Source organism: Equus asinus, chromosome 16 (assembly GCF_041296235.1).
Source record: "Equus asinus isolate D_3611 breed Donkey chromosome 16, EquAss-T2T_v2, whole genome shotgun sequence".
Classification (NCBI taxonomy): domain Eukaryota; kingdom Metazoa; phylum Chordata; class Mammalia; order Perissodactyla; family Equidae; genus Equus; species Equus asinus.
The window spans coordinates 20,754,463-20,769,461 of record NC_091805.1 but is presented as its reverse complement, the minus strand read 5'-3'; the positions used below and the strand labels follow the sequence as shown (position 1 = coordinate 20,769,461).

At 44.1% G+C, this 14,999-nt stretch overlaps 1 long non-coding RNA gene across 1 annotated transcript; it reads right to left on the bottom strand.

The window, feature by feature from the left end:
- Positions 1–645: 645 nt before the first annotated feature.
- Positions 646–7,775, bottom strand: LOC123277592 (uncharacterized). Its single transcript, XR_011494751.1, has 4 exons — positions 7,599–7,775; positions 7,371–7,426; positions 4,841–4,960; positions 646–3,782 (listed from the first exon to the last, which is right to left on the bottom strand). It is a non-coding gene; the product is annotated as an uncharacterized lncRNA (long non-coding RNA).
- Between the last annotated feature and the right edge of the window lie 7,224 nt (positions 7,776–14,999).

Here is a 14,999-nt window from a genome sequence, read left to right as displayed (position 1 = left end):
TGTGTTACATTGGAGCACCAAACCCAGCTTTACCCAGCTTGTGAGCACAGAGTCAGGGTTGACTCAGTCTCCTGACCTCTCTGCGGATGACAAAAACTCACAGCCACTTCACCTATTCACTGAGCGCACAATCTGTGAACTTTCGCAAATAGTTGTTAATGGACATGACAAGCATATATAGATTCCTGACTTTGAAAGAAACAATTTTTTTCAAATAAAATCCATTTTACCCCACAATGGCATGAAGCATGACTTTTAGGGTGTGGTAGTGCTTCAAAAGGCACTTCACAGTCTTGTGTCATGGTGTTTGCATAAGTCCCAGTTGATGTCACCATCTTGGCAAATGGGGTCAATACATATTGCCACCGGAGGGGCACTTAGTAGAGAGACCATCTGAAGGAGGTGACAGTTGGTTATAAGACACCTACCACAGGGCTGGCCCATACTTGAGACTCACACTGGTTATTTCGTCGTCGTTCTTTGTGGTTCCTGCAGCTCAGGTCTGGGATATTATCATTTACCCCTGAACGATCCTGGAGAAGGCTGTGGAGGGACTTGACTGATGGTTGAGGGGAGAACGTTCATTTCTTAAGTCTCAGCTCGAAGCCAGGGATAGTGCCAGACATTTCCATATCTCATTTATTCCTCTCAAACCCAGTGAGGCAGCACTGTCATTCAGGTGAACTTCATTACACTGCTGGTAGCTCAGAGCCTCGTTGTCAGTTACACACTACTGTCGGAAGATTGTTGTAAATTGTATGCTGCGTTCATTTGTTTATCTTTACGTTATACACACTGTTTAAGGACATAAATCATTTGCATTCACGGATTTCCTTTCCATAAAAGGGGTTAACAATAGTTCCTACTTCATAGTGTAGTCATGAGAATTACACAAGTTCATGCGTGTAAGATACTCGGAGCAGTGTCTGACACACGCCACCCACTCAAAGTTTCTTTGTAAACTGCAATTACTATAATGATGATGATTGATATTGTTTTGGTTTATTTTTGTTATTTGGTTTTTACTGTTACATGTTTTGTTTCCTTTTCAAAATGAAGCTAACTTTTTTCTAATAACAAAAGTAATACATGAAAAACAGAACTTAGAGGCTAGCAATAAAAAACATTAAACATTTTTAATACCTTGGCTAGATTATTTTAAATCTTTTTTGTATACATATGCATGTCCAAACAAGTATCACACACATACACACGCATATATGATGTGTTTTCAAAACACATTTTAAGCTATCAAGAATTTATTGAACTCAAAAAGCAGTCATTCATTTAACCATTCATTCACTTATCCAACAAAAATTATTGAAAATCTATGACGTGCCCGGCATGCTAGGCTGCACAGGGTGTTAAGCAAGGCCGTGCTGACTTCTCTGAGCTCTCAGACACTTCACAGCTTGAAATGACTGACTTCGAGAAGCGTGTAGGATTTCTATGAGAGAAGCGAACCTGACTGGCTGACAGCAGAACGAACCTGTAGGCTCCTTCATGTGACACTTGTCTCAAAAGCCTTGAAGACTTTCAGACCCTCGCCCGACCCCCTCTGCATGCACTGCCACATCAGCCCTCCCCTTTCCCCAACATCCACATCAGCCAAGGTGGTGGGGACATCCATTTTTCCAACTGACTTCTTGAGAAGCTTTTTGGGTTGTGTGAAAACAAAAATCTTAATTTTTATAGGAAAACATGATTGTTTCAGCAAAAAGCTCATTTACTGGTTAAATACGAGAAAAGCAATGGAGTACTATTTACTGTTAGCCATTAATCAGACTTAATCCATCTGGTGGCCAAGGCCAGCTCTCGTACTCAGCCGTGTTCAGGGAACAATTCTGGCCTTCTGAGCCACCACAAGGCCAGCCAGTGAGCTCTGCCCAGATTGCTGGAGTAGGAGAGAGGGGGTGTGTTATTTATGTTCCCTTTTCAAAACAAACCCAGCAAAAGAACAAAGCTTCCCTTCTGCTGGCAGCGTTGGCAGCCCCGACATATGGCGCTCCCCGGTTCTTTCTGCCGAGGAGTAGGCGTCCAGGTTGCGTGAAGGTGCTGCCTGCAGCCATCTGCTCAGTGCCGACTCCTCACTCTGAGCTGAATTTTGACTGTGAAACAGGCTTTGAGAAGGAGGGGAGGGAGGAGAGTGGCTTGGATAGAAGACACAGTTTTGTGACAGGGGAAATGTGCCCATCCAGATTGCCACTCATGACACACGTGGTCCAAGTCCATTCTCCTGGAGAAGCGTGAGTCCGTGTGTGTGGGAAAAAAGGTGAAGGGAAGGGGTGTAAAGAGAAGGGGGGAGGGGGAGCGAGGATGCTCAGACATGCCAGTGAAGCTATTTGGAGGTTCCTCACCATACTTTCTCTCTCAGAGATGTTTGGGTACTTACAGCCTCTCTCACAGATGCTTATGAAAATGGTTAGAGTGAAAGCACCCAGCGTGGGTGGAAACTGTGTTTCCAGGAGTGATTTGGGTCACAAAATTAATGTTTAGCAACATGTGTCATAACAATACCCCTTCTGTGATCGGGGTTCTGAAATGAAAGACATAGAGAATCCACACAGGGATGGTGGCACTAGTTCGACCATTTTTGTGCAATAAACTTTGCTTCTGTGCCCTTGTAATCTGACATACAGCAGAATAGGAGGCAGCAGCAGAAGTCACAGCACTGAGCTGGGGTGTGGGGTGTGTGTGTGTGTGTGTGTGCACGCATGCATGCACACGCACGTGCGAACTTCCTTGAAGCTGTTAAAAATACTTAGAATATGTGATTTTTAATGTCACCATACCTCATGCTGTTGTGCCCAGAGTGACTTGCCATGTGTGGGCACACTGATGCTAGGAAAGACACGAACATACATAGATGCACATTTTAAAAGCCAACTCGAAAAACATGTTTGTCCCTGGAGATCATGAAATCCGCTGAAGATTGCCGTTGTCTTGGCTCAAACTCCGAGCAGTGGAATTTGTTACCTTCAGCTGAGATTCATGGGGCTGAGTCAGGGTTTTCTCCTCTTTGTTTGTCCCTCTCCTGGAGACCCAGGGCTTTTACCATGTTACTGAACCCACCACCTCACACCTGTGATAGTCACAAGACGAGCCCTTTTCTTCTCGCCCCCAGCATGCCCGGAGACCAGACCCTTTCAAGGGTTGCTAATCCCTTAGCAAAGGCAGAACAGGTGGAGATGGCATCCTGATAAGATTTTCTGCCCCAGACTTGGAGAAAAAAATAGGAAAAAAAAAAATAAGAGAAATTGGAATACTTCCATTTTCTTAAGGGCATTTCTCTTGTAGCGTAAAAATAGCATCACGGTCCGTGGCTCTTGCCTCTATCATCTTCCCTGGAGGGACCCCTAAGGCTGGTCCAGGGATGGTTGGCCCTCATCTGTAGGATGCCCTGGGAAATGTCCCACTGGCACCGATGTGAGAGAGATCCAGGTGATTTATACATGTGCCCTGTTCCTGCTGTTTGCCTCCTGGAACTCATTGTCTTTCTCCCCAGCCAATGAATAACACCTGAAAGTATAAAATTTAATTTGTAAGAAAGATGAGAAGAGGAAATTCGGTGTTTGCACATCCTAACAAGCATTCCCTGATTTTAGATTGAGACTGGTTTTGGAGACCGTCCGTGTCTCGGGCAGGGACGCTCTCCTCCTCCGGGAAGCAGGTCTGCCGTGGAGTCCTGTGATGGAGGCCTCGTCAGAACACGAGGCTGCTTTGGCCCTGGGCCTCGGGGTCGCGAAACGACGCCCCTTAGAGCAGAAGTCAGCACACTCTTCCTGTAAAGGACAAAAGAGCAGACATTTTAGGCTTGCTACGTCAAGATGCAAATTGAGCAACGGTTCTCACTGAAAAGCTAAATGAATTGGACATTTTACAATTTACATTTTAAAATGTAAAAACTGTTCTTAGCTCCCAGGCTATACAAAATGTGCAGCAGGCCAGCACTTGAAGTCCCTCGGCAGCCTCCCCGTAAGTGCCTGTCCTACTCTGCTTGAATATCTCTAAGCCATAGGGCACTCACCACCTCTCAGAGTTGCCAAATCACGTAGGGGCAGCTAAAATTGCGAGAAAGCTCTTCTTTGTATTGAACTACAATTTGCTTCCTGCATCTTATCACTGAAGAATTACTTTAAGAACAGATTTTAATTATTTTAAGAACTGATTCAAATTTCTGGAAATATGTTTTTGGTGGAAATCATCCTCTATTACCTAGTCTCCTGCCTAGCAGCCATGGTGTAAACTTTTCTGAGTGTGTCGGAGTCATTATGACGGTAAATGATTGTATCATGCTGTAATGCAAAGAAATCCTGAGGAGCCGCCGGGGTTTGTAGCGCTCTTTGCCAGTGTACTAAATGTCCCCGCACTGTGATGCTCCATGAACGCTTGCTCCTTTTTTTCAGGTTTTCAGCCTGATCCTTATTATAAGGATGTCACCCACATCCTTTCTCACTGCGGTCTGCATCCTATGCAGTGGTTCACCCCCTCTGCTGATTAAATGCTCCTCATTTTCCAAGGGATTAAAAAACTAGCTCATGAGAGGAAACAGACTCCAGGAGCCCTGGGGCTTTTGGTACCTGACTCAAGGACTTTCATCAGTGAAGTATTTAAACTACTCAGAGGCAATTTCTTCCTCTTTCTCTCTCCCTCTCTCCTTGCTCCCCACTCTCTCTTAATTGTTGTAGTGAAGGCTTTTCAACCCCTGGAGACCCCATGAATGAGTGGTGTCCACAGTGTCCTGTCCTCGACAGCCCTGCTCAGCTCGTGGACACTCATGCCTCTTAATGTCAGGTAGGGTTTTGAGTAAATGTGAAGGTTGGCCAGACATCTTTATTACCATTTGTATACTTTACTGATTATAAATTCCTTGAAGGCAATGACTTTCTTTTTCAACCTCGTACGTAGCCTTGGATCCCAATCCAGTGTTTCCTATGCAGAAGGAGTTCAATGAGTGTTTCTGAAAGATTAAAAGAATGAGAGGTTCAAGGGTAATGCTGGGTTGATTTATTTCAACCTATTTCCATTTTTAGTGGGAGGTTCTTTTGTTTGTTTTATTAACAGTAGGATTAGGACTATTACATAATATGGTTTAGAAACCGATAGAAACCAACCCTTAGAGATATAATTTGATGTCAATAAAGATAGCCAATGTCTAGTATGCTATTTCCACAGATGCGACATTGACTGGCATTCCACACGGATCTACTGGTCCAGCTGCCAGACTAAGTTCAGGGCTCGAAGACTGGCCGCGTGGAAGTATCTCTGTTTGTAGTTCCGGATGCTGGGAGGCAACAGTGAGCTTTAACTAATTACACCTTGCATCACCCCCAGGAGGTCGATAATGATTATAGATGAGCTTGGCTGAAGTAACTCAGAATGTCTTAATAATCACTTAATAGAATCTTATCGTGAGAAGCAAATTGCATTAAATGGGCAAATGAAGTTGACTGTGAGAAGCAGAGTTAGGAAATAAAATGCTATGGGGGTTTTTATATGGGAAAAACCCAATTAACACCTTTTTAAAAGAGTTGGCCCCATGGCTTTTTCATATCCCTCGCAGTGCCAATCACAGGGTTATGCCCTGAATAAATACTTTCTAGATTGATGTGAAAGGAATTATAGGTAAAAATAAAGGCTGTGAAAGGATACATGTCAAAGCATGCATAGTACCATCTGATACCAAAACCTCCCTTAGAAGCAAAATGCAAAATGATTTGCTTGTGAAGCTACTGACAAGCTTTACAATAATGACATACGTTTTCCTGATTTAATTCTTGAGCAAAATGGCTGACATCATGCAAAATGCCAACCAGATAGATTGTGTGAGGGACGGACAGGCCCTCCCTTTATCCAAAACTGAGAAACCCTTGTGTTGACAGAGCCCAGCCTGAAGTTCAAGCAGCAAAATGACAAAGTTGGTGAAAAGAGAGTTCAGGCAGGTGTGGGGTCCACATGGACACCCTAGGGAAGGCAGTGGGAATTTGGGTCACACCCAAAGATAACCATGGAAGCTGCGGGGGGGCTCTTGTGACTCTGAAGTTAAAGGAAAGGGATGGATTTTACTCGGGTGAAACGACTCTGGGAAGCGTGAGGGTCAGCATCGGAGCTGGGCTTTTAGAGAAAACCAACGGTGCCAGAAATATGTGGACAAAATCCAGATTGTGTTCAGGAGACACAGATCCAACACGCAAGGAACAGGGGCAAAAGGGCAAGGGCGTTGGGGCAGTGGGATTCAGGAGGCAGGCCAAGGCAGCAGTAGACCAAGGAAGCGCGTGCCTGAGACTCAGACTGGATGGAAATTAAAGCAACAATAAAAACCACACTCCAGAAATAGCACAACAAGACCATTCAGTCCTAAAGCTGAATTGTACAATTTAGGTATGGTTCAAATTGTACCTGAACTGTATTTGTACACACACACACACACAATTTTATATACATACGGAAAACTACACACCAAACTGCTCCAAGAGGCCCCCTTGTGGAGAGGTGAGTAGAAAAGGGTAAGAGGAGGAAAGTTTCACTTTTTATATATACAGTTCTGTGTTATTTGATATTTTCCCCCTTTTATAAGGGCCATGCATTCAGGTAAAACAAATACCACATATTTACTATTTTAAAAAATAAAATGAGGAGGGGGTGGAAGCAGGTACTACTTATCAGAGAGGGTCCTCGGTCTCTGTCTTTGCTCGGAGAAATTGCCTCCCTTTTTACTTGGACAGGACCCTAAAGCTGTGTAATAATGATTAAGAGGGTGCTGCGACCTATTCTTCTCACAGTGCAAAGAAATTTTGCCCTCGCCTTCTTCCCAGAAGCTCTTGCAGCTCCGTCAATATTAGCAGCCTTTTGGGCACCACTGGTAGCCTGCATTTTCTTTACTTAACCCTTCCATTTGCCTTTGGCAGTGACGCACTCCTGCATTGCGCAGCCTCCCTAAGTCATCCTCATTTCCCTTAGTCCTGACGCTGAGGGGGGGCCCTGGCCGTTACTGCCTAATGGCATGTTCTGTGGCTCATGTTGGTCTCGTATCTGTGATGGACAGACCTCTGGGATGCATTTCAGCGTCATTCTAATTGAGCACAGAACGTTCTGTTTTCCTGTCTTCAAGGGGTGACTAATGAGATAAAACAAGCAGGTGAGATGGGCAGTCAGGGTCACTTTTCTCGCACGGAGGCCCAGCAGCAGCAGAGACGGAAGCGCTGGTGGGTGTAGGAAATGAAGGGACGACGCAGGCTTTTCCAGCATCTCCCAAAGACGTCCGTTGTCCGCTGCAGCTTCCAGGCCAGAGCGGATTCTGTTCACAGCAGCTCAGCAGTAATACCTTAATGGGTTTTCAACCTTGTAAGGAGTGCTCAGATTAGACTCACCGATGCTTCCAGAAGGCGGTTAATGTCTCTCAGCGGGCGCAGATTCGTGCTGACTCCTTGGGGAATTTTAATAACACGTCATTTAACAAATTAGGAAGTGAAGCAAATTAAATACGGCAAATCAAAGCAAAGCTCGCAAAACAAAGTAGAAGCAAGCAGACCTTTCAAAGCATGCGGATTTGAAAATGTAAGGTTTCCAAACAGCTAGCAAAAAAAAGGAAAAGTTACCATAGCAACTCCCAAAGTCCGCCTAGCTGGTAAGCCTCCACATGCCTTCAAACGGCCCACTCTGTGGAGGGGGAGGTGAGAGATGTTTGAGGGCAGTTTTTGGATTTTTTAAATAAAAGCGATAAAGAAACATGCTTAGTGGATTGTGATTCGCCTTTAAATACCAGGAACAGCTCTCCAATGCCTAGATTTCTGGAAAGGAACGGATGCCTTGGGTAATGCAGACTGACCGCTTGGTGGCGCTGTTGGTCCACTGCTTGGTTCTGCAAAGGCCTTTCCCTCGCGGATGAAAATCGTCCTCCTTTTTGCAAGTAGGCGCTCTTTCTGTAAGCGGCCCTCACGTTCATTTATTCCAAAAATATTTCTAAGTATCTACCATGTGCCAGAAACATGTGGGTCTCTGGGGATAGGCTGATGAATAGAAGAGTTTGTGGAGCTCACAGTCTAGGAAGAGAAACAAAGGATCAAATGAAATAATTACTCGTTGTAATTAGGTCTGTGAAGGAAAAGCTCAGGCTGCTATGGTAGAAAATAATAGTGGGCAAGCGCGTTTATTAAGTGGTCAGGGAGGACCTTTCTGATGAATGTTTAGGCTGCATCCCACCACCACCCCCAACCCCACCACCAAGGAGTGGAGGAAGAGTGTACCAAGCAGGGGGACAGTAGGGGGCCACTTTGGCTGGGAGACAGCAAGGAAAAGAGGAGTGTGGAGAGGGATAAGCAGGTAGGGGCCAGATTGTGCAGAAACCTTCAGTCATGGTAAGACCTCAGTTCAGATTTTGTTCTTAGGGCAAAAGGAAGTCTTTGAAGAGTTTCAGCAGTAAAGTGAGGTTATTCAACTTAAATAGTTTGCTTTTCACACTGTAATTCCCATTTTATCATCTGTGCTTAAGATACATGTAAACACTTTGAAAAAACGTACTCAGTATCATAACAATTTTACGTTTTTACACAGCTATGGTTTTCATAATACAAACTATAGGATATAATGCTTTAACAAAAGCTTTGCTGGTAGGGCAGAGTTTAAGAAATTTGAGAGAAGTAGACAAAATATATGGTGAGAGAGCACTGGGTTATGACGTGAGACAGGAAACTTGGTTAGCTGCCCCTCCTAGCACTTCTCAGACTATGTTGTCATTATTCTCAACTTTATCTTCTGCCCCACTGGACTCTGAGGTTCAGACGCAGGGACTGTCTTACCCATCTTAGTAACCACAACCATCAGCATAGGACACAGTAGACTCTCCATAAGTGTTGGGTGGATGGACAGAGAGATGGATGGAGGAATGGATCAATGGATGGATGGACAGATGGACGGAGGAATGGATGGGGAGGCAGAAGGTAAGACGTGTAAGAATGCCAATACTGGATAAGTGACTCTTCTACAGAATTTTAGTGACACTTTCTCAAAGATAAATCATTTTCAACTTCCAGGTATAAGACAAAGCATTTCTCTGGCCACCTTGTGTATGTACCAAATATCGATTGAGAACCTACTACACGCAAGGCGCTGTGCTACATCAGGGACACAAATGTGAGCAAGGCTTCATAACAGTCCTCAAGCTACTCAGTCAGTAAAGGAGATAAGACCAAATCATAACTGATCCACAGTTTAGAAAGTGCTATGTCCACAAAGTAGGGTGTGGCTCAAGTGCTGTAGGTGTTGAGAAGAGGGCAAGAGGACTGTCCACTGTAAGAGCTTAAGGAAAGTTTCATGAAAGCGACATGTGAGTTTCATCTGAAAGGATGGGAGGTTTCCTCCTGGGATCACAGAGCTCTATGAGCCTTGCTAAGAGCCAGGAGTGGTGGCTTGTTCCTGAACATCCTGTGCTAAAGGAGAGAGAATGCAAAGCCCGCTCTAGCCTTACTCCGCATTTTGTGAGTCCAGGGTGCTGCCACCTGAGGACTTCCAGACAGCCCAGCTTCACAGACTATGAACTGTAGGCCACCATTGGGGAGTGTGTCCTGGGGATGGATATTCTGGATCACAACATTCCCAAGCCTCCCAAGCAGTCTTTGTGGCTTCCTGTTAGAGCCTTTAGTTTGGGGATGCTCTTCATTTTTCTACTGCTGTGTGTTTCCAACTGTAGATCAAGTCCATTTGTGGGTCAAGCAATCAATAACGTGGATGTGACCAGCATTTTAAAAAATGGAATAGAATAGAATGGAAACTATTCAGATGCATTGCATAGTAAGGGGAGTGTCATTTTGTGAAAACTTTTTCAGTTAAATGTAATGTGTAGATGGTGGCAGCCCTGCTGGATGATCCTTTTCTTAGAAGCTCCAGGAGACAAACTTCCTTGCCAGAGAATTGGTCCCCTACTTGCATGGCAATTCCAACCTTTCATAGAATTGAGAGAGCTTCCAGTTTAAACTTAGATCTCCTCTAGGGCACATGAATATGTAAATTAGTGCCATAATTTAATGGAATCAGAATACATTTTTGTCTTAAACATAAACATTTTTTTGAAAACAGATGTCTTTTTTGGAGTGCCGCTAAAATATCCTCGGTCCTCCAGCTTGTGCCTGTGTACACACGTCCTCCCAGGACCAGCCAAGGAAGCTTTATGTCAACACTGAGCAATGCGCCTCATGGGGCAGGACATACAAGTCGAAGTACCACGAAAAGCTCAAGCCCGGGAGTCAACCAGAGCCTCACAAGGCCGCAGAGCCTTTTAAAGTACCTCCATTCTGTTAGAATTGTTTGCAGATATATGATTTCTGCCACTAATAGATTTTAGTCAGATTCCATAAACTACTGTTTCCACTTCATTAATGTCTCATAGCAACCTTCAAATGCGGCTTGTGAAACCATGGAAGCACAATTAAATTTGGATAGAGCCAAGTAACGTGTAGCTTGTCACTAGTGATTAATTCTTTGATTCAATGCTGGCCCGGGAAGAGCAGAGCACTTTGAAGATCCAGTGAGAGATGAGCACCGTCTCTGCCCTCAGTGGGTTCCAGTCACACTGAGAATTCAGCAAGTCATGTGAATTCTTTTCGCACTTTTCCTTTTCGGGATGGAATTATGGAGAATACTACATTTGGCACAAAGAATGAACCTCATCCCTTCCTAAACAAATGAAGGCATTTTGATGCTTGTGTCACTGCATCAGCAGTGCAGGTGATGTCATGTGGCCATTTAAAGTGGTTGCCCCTCCTTTATATAAGATCCAAACCAACCTCAAATATTAATAAACAAAACTACATTATATGCTCTGTGAAACGTGACGGGGAATTTGGAATGCAGGTGAGCCGCGGCAAGTGAGGGCACAAATGACTTCAAGCCCCCTTGCTCCCTATAGTTCTTACATTGTTCCCACAAATTGCAGGCAACCTGCAGCCAGTAAAATTCTAGAGGGAAAGAGTCAGGATTTGTCTTTATCAGTGTTGGCCGTGAGGGAGAGGCAACTAACAAGTTGGTGAAGTGGATTCAGACGAACATTTAGTCACTTCTTCATGCTTTCAGACTTCCTAGAAATTTGATTAATTCCAGATATACTAGCAATCGTTTTCTGATGCTGCAACTCCTAACATTTGACAGCCTTTCCTGAAGAAAGGGAGGGGTGTGACCTAGTGTAGCTGTAGGTACAGTGACCCACAAGGACTGGGTTGGAACCACTCACTGTGGGTCATGTCCAGGATGGGAGGGCTGGGAAAATCTTTAGATGCCAGGCCATGTTAGCCCATCTTGGAGACTGTGATGCCCACCACCAGCCAAGGCCACCTCTGTTCTAAGACTTCTGAGTCTTTCTGTAGGAGATTCAAAGAACAGTTTAGTCCAAACCCTTGGATCTTAGCAAACTTTGGCACCACCAAGCTCGGTCATGGAGGACCTGCAGCCCAGCTGCCATCTGCTCACCATCTCCAGAGTTCCCAGGAACAGAGATGACCTAGAGATGACCCACTCTTGCATCATTGCCTCAAGTCTCCATCTGGATTCGTCCAGATGCATATCCATGGGGTGTGTTAGAACCCCCTTGTCTCAGCAGATAAGATGACCTAAATCACTCATTCTACACCATCTTGCATCCAGCCAAGAATCCGGGGAAGGTGAGCGTGAGCAGTGGGGAGTCTGTGATCTCCTGCTTCATGTTAGGAAATGTTTGCTTGTCCTCGATGAGGACTGCCAACGTAAATACACCGAAATGAAACCATAGATCACTGAGCAGAACTGGCTTGCTGGACAGCAGCCTTGTCCAGAACTGTGACAAACTCACATATTTCCAGTAAACTTATGTCAGTAAAGTCAAAACATTTTTGTTACAAAAACAGGCACACAGATCAATGGAACAGAACTGAAAGCCCAGAAATAAAACCACACATCTATGGACAGCTAATCTTCAACAAAGGTGCCAAGAACATACAATGGAGAAAAGATAGTCTCTTCAATAAACGGTGTTGGGAAAACTGGACATCCACTTGCAAAAGAATAAAGGTAGACCACTATCTCACGCCATACACAAAAATAAACTCAATATGGATCAAAGACTTGAAGATACGGCCTGAATCTATAAAACTCCTGGAAGATAATATTGGTGGTACACTCTTTGACATGGAACTAAAAAGGATCTTTTCAAATACCATGTCCTGTCAGACAAGGGAAACAAAAGAAAAAATAAACAAGTGGGAATTCATCAGACTAAAGAGCTTCTGCAAGGCAGAAGAAACTAGGATCAAAACAAAGAGACAACCCACCAAGTGGGAGAAAATATTTGCAAATAATTTATCTGACAAGGGATTAATCTCCATAATATATAAGGAACTCACACAACTGAACAATAAAAAAACAAACAACCCAACAAAAAATGGGCAGAGTTTATGAACAGACATTTTTCCAAAGAAAATACACAGATGGCCAATAAACACATGAAAAGATGTTCAACATCACTAATCATCAGGCAAATGCAAATCAAAACTACACTAAGATACCACCTTATGCTGTTAAAATGGCACTAATCACTAAGACTAAAAATAACAAATGTTGGAGAGGGTGTGGAGAGAAGGGAACCCTCATACACTGATGGTGGGAATGCAAACTGGTGCAGCCACTATGGAAAACAGTATGGAGATTCCTCAAAAAACTAAAAACAGAAATACCATATGACCCAGCTGTCCCACTACTGGGTATCTACCCAAACAACTTGAAATCAACAATCCAAAGTAACATATGCACCCCTATGTTCACTGCAGCACTATTCACAATAGCCAAGGTATGGAAACAATCCAAGTCCCCATAGACCGATGCTTGGATAAAGAAGATGTGGTATATATACACAATGGAATACTGCTCAGCCAGAAAAAAAGACAAATTCATCCCATTTGCAACAACATGGAAGGACCTAGAGGGAATTATGCTAAGGGAAATAAGCCAGTCTGAGAAAGACAAAAACCAGATGATTTCACTCATATGTGGAATATAAACAAGTACATGGACAAAGAAAACAGTTCAGTGGTTACCAGGGGAAGGGGGGTGGAGGGTGGGCACAGGGGGTGAAAGGGAGCACTAATGTGGTGACAGACAGGAAATAATGTGCAACTGAAATCTCACATTGATGTAAATTATTATGAACTCAATTAAAAAAACATTTTTGTTACAAAATTTAAGCTGAGTGGATGAAAACTGGATGAACAGAAGCCAGATGAATCTAAAACAGCTGGATGTTTGCAGTGTGGTGAGAGTTCACATATGGATGTTCATTTAACTCTTCTTTGAAACTTCCCATCGAAATTTGAGATGTTAGAACATGATGACTGTGGGAAAGGAGGAATTCACGAGGCCTGATTCATAAGGCTTTTATCATTTGGTGGGAAGGGAGGGGTGTGTTCTGTGTAAGGCCATCAACATACACTCAGACTTCTTCCCCTGCCCTTGGCATTGTCAGCATGCTGTAGACAAATTGGTGCTTGTGAACAAATGCAGCCTTCGTTTTAGAGGCTTAGTCAAGACTCCTTGCCCGGGGTGTCTGCTTCTTCAGACAGTGTCCCGGCCTGGGCAGTTGGTGGGACTGGGTGCCTCCAGATGGCAGCTATTGACAGTGTCCACGTCCCTAGAGTGGGCTGTGGGGCTGCCTCTGACTTGCAAGAGCTGCAGGTTAAACCAGCAGATTCCCAGCCTCCACTGAGACCTGCTGACCGTGGGAGCCTGGGCTCTGCATGCCTCATGTGTGCCACTGTTGATTCTTAATCCAAATGAAATTTGAAAACCATTGCCTGGTGGGAATCAAAACCCTGGCTGCACATCAGAATCATCTGGGGAGCTTTGAAAAATACCAGTTCCCAGGTCCTACCACAGACCAATTGGGAAGAATTCCACAGGAATTTGTCACTAGCTCTCCAGTTGATTCTAATTGGCAGCCAGGCTTGAGGACCAAGCAACGCATGAAACAAACAGTAACGGTTCTCCAGGTACCGTCTCTCTGATCCTTCTCCCATCATAATATCTCTTTCTGACCACAGCTGGAAAAGATTTTCTGGTTTTATTGACTCGTGTGATTAGGTTGGACCCTGTGAATAATCTAGGATAACCTCTCCATCTCAATCACATCTGCAAAGTCCCCTCTGCCATGTAAGGGAACATATTCACAAGTTCTGGGAATCAGGGCATCCACATCTTTAGGCGTCCATCATTCTGCCTTCTATACCGTGCATCAATCTACTGAGTGACTTCTATGGGTCAGCATGATTAGAAAGGATGAGTTGTAGCCAAATCATAAAAGGCCCTTATAGGTCAGGTTAAGGAGTGTTCGCTTGATCCTGCCAGGGACCAGGAGCCACTGAAGGTTTTGAGCAGGTGTTTCCCTCGTAGAGATCTCTTTGGCTGTACCGGCTGATCATAAGAATCAATGAAGGGGGTGCTTGTTGCTAAGACTGCCATGCAGGCTTGGAGATTCTGATTTAGTGGGTCCAGGTTGAGCACTCAGGAACATGATTATCATCAGTCAGGTTACCAATACATGACTATAGCAGTTCGTGAAGAATACGGCAAGATGGCAGGTCTTGTGGTGATGAGTTTCAATTTTGAACAACTTGAGTTGGAGATGAGGGTGGGACTTCTGTGTGGAGTGTCCAGAAAACAGTAAGATATACAGATCTGGAGTGAGAAAAAAGAAAATCTGGATAAGAGCTATAGCAGTTTTTCCATGGATCTGGAAACTTTTAAAAAATGTCTTTGAATGTGAGCCACAAAACTGTAGAAATCAAAAGAACTACTAATTCATCAAAGCCTTTTTTCTGCTCACATCCTTTTGTGTATCGTAATAATGCAAAAGTAATTGCAATGTTCCTGTTTAAGTAATAATACCCTGACACTTGGAAGGCGTGCTGAGAGAAACACAAGGTCCTAAACATTCATTTTGAGCCCTCACAGAGAGAGCTGTTTGGTTTATAGTTTGACAAGTT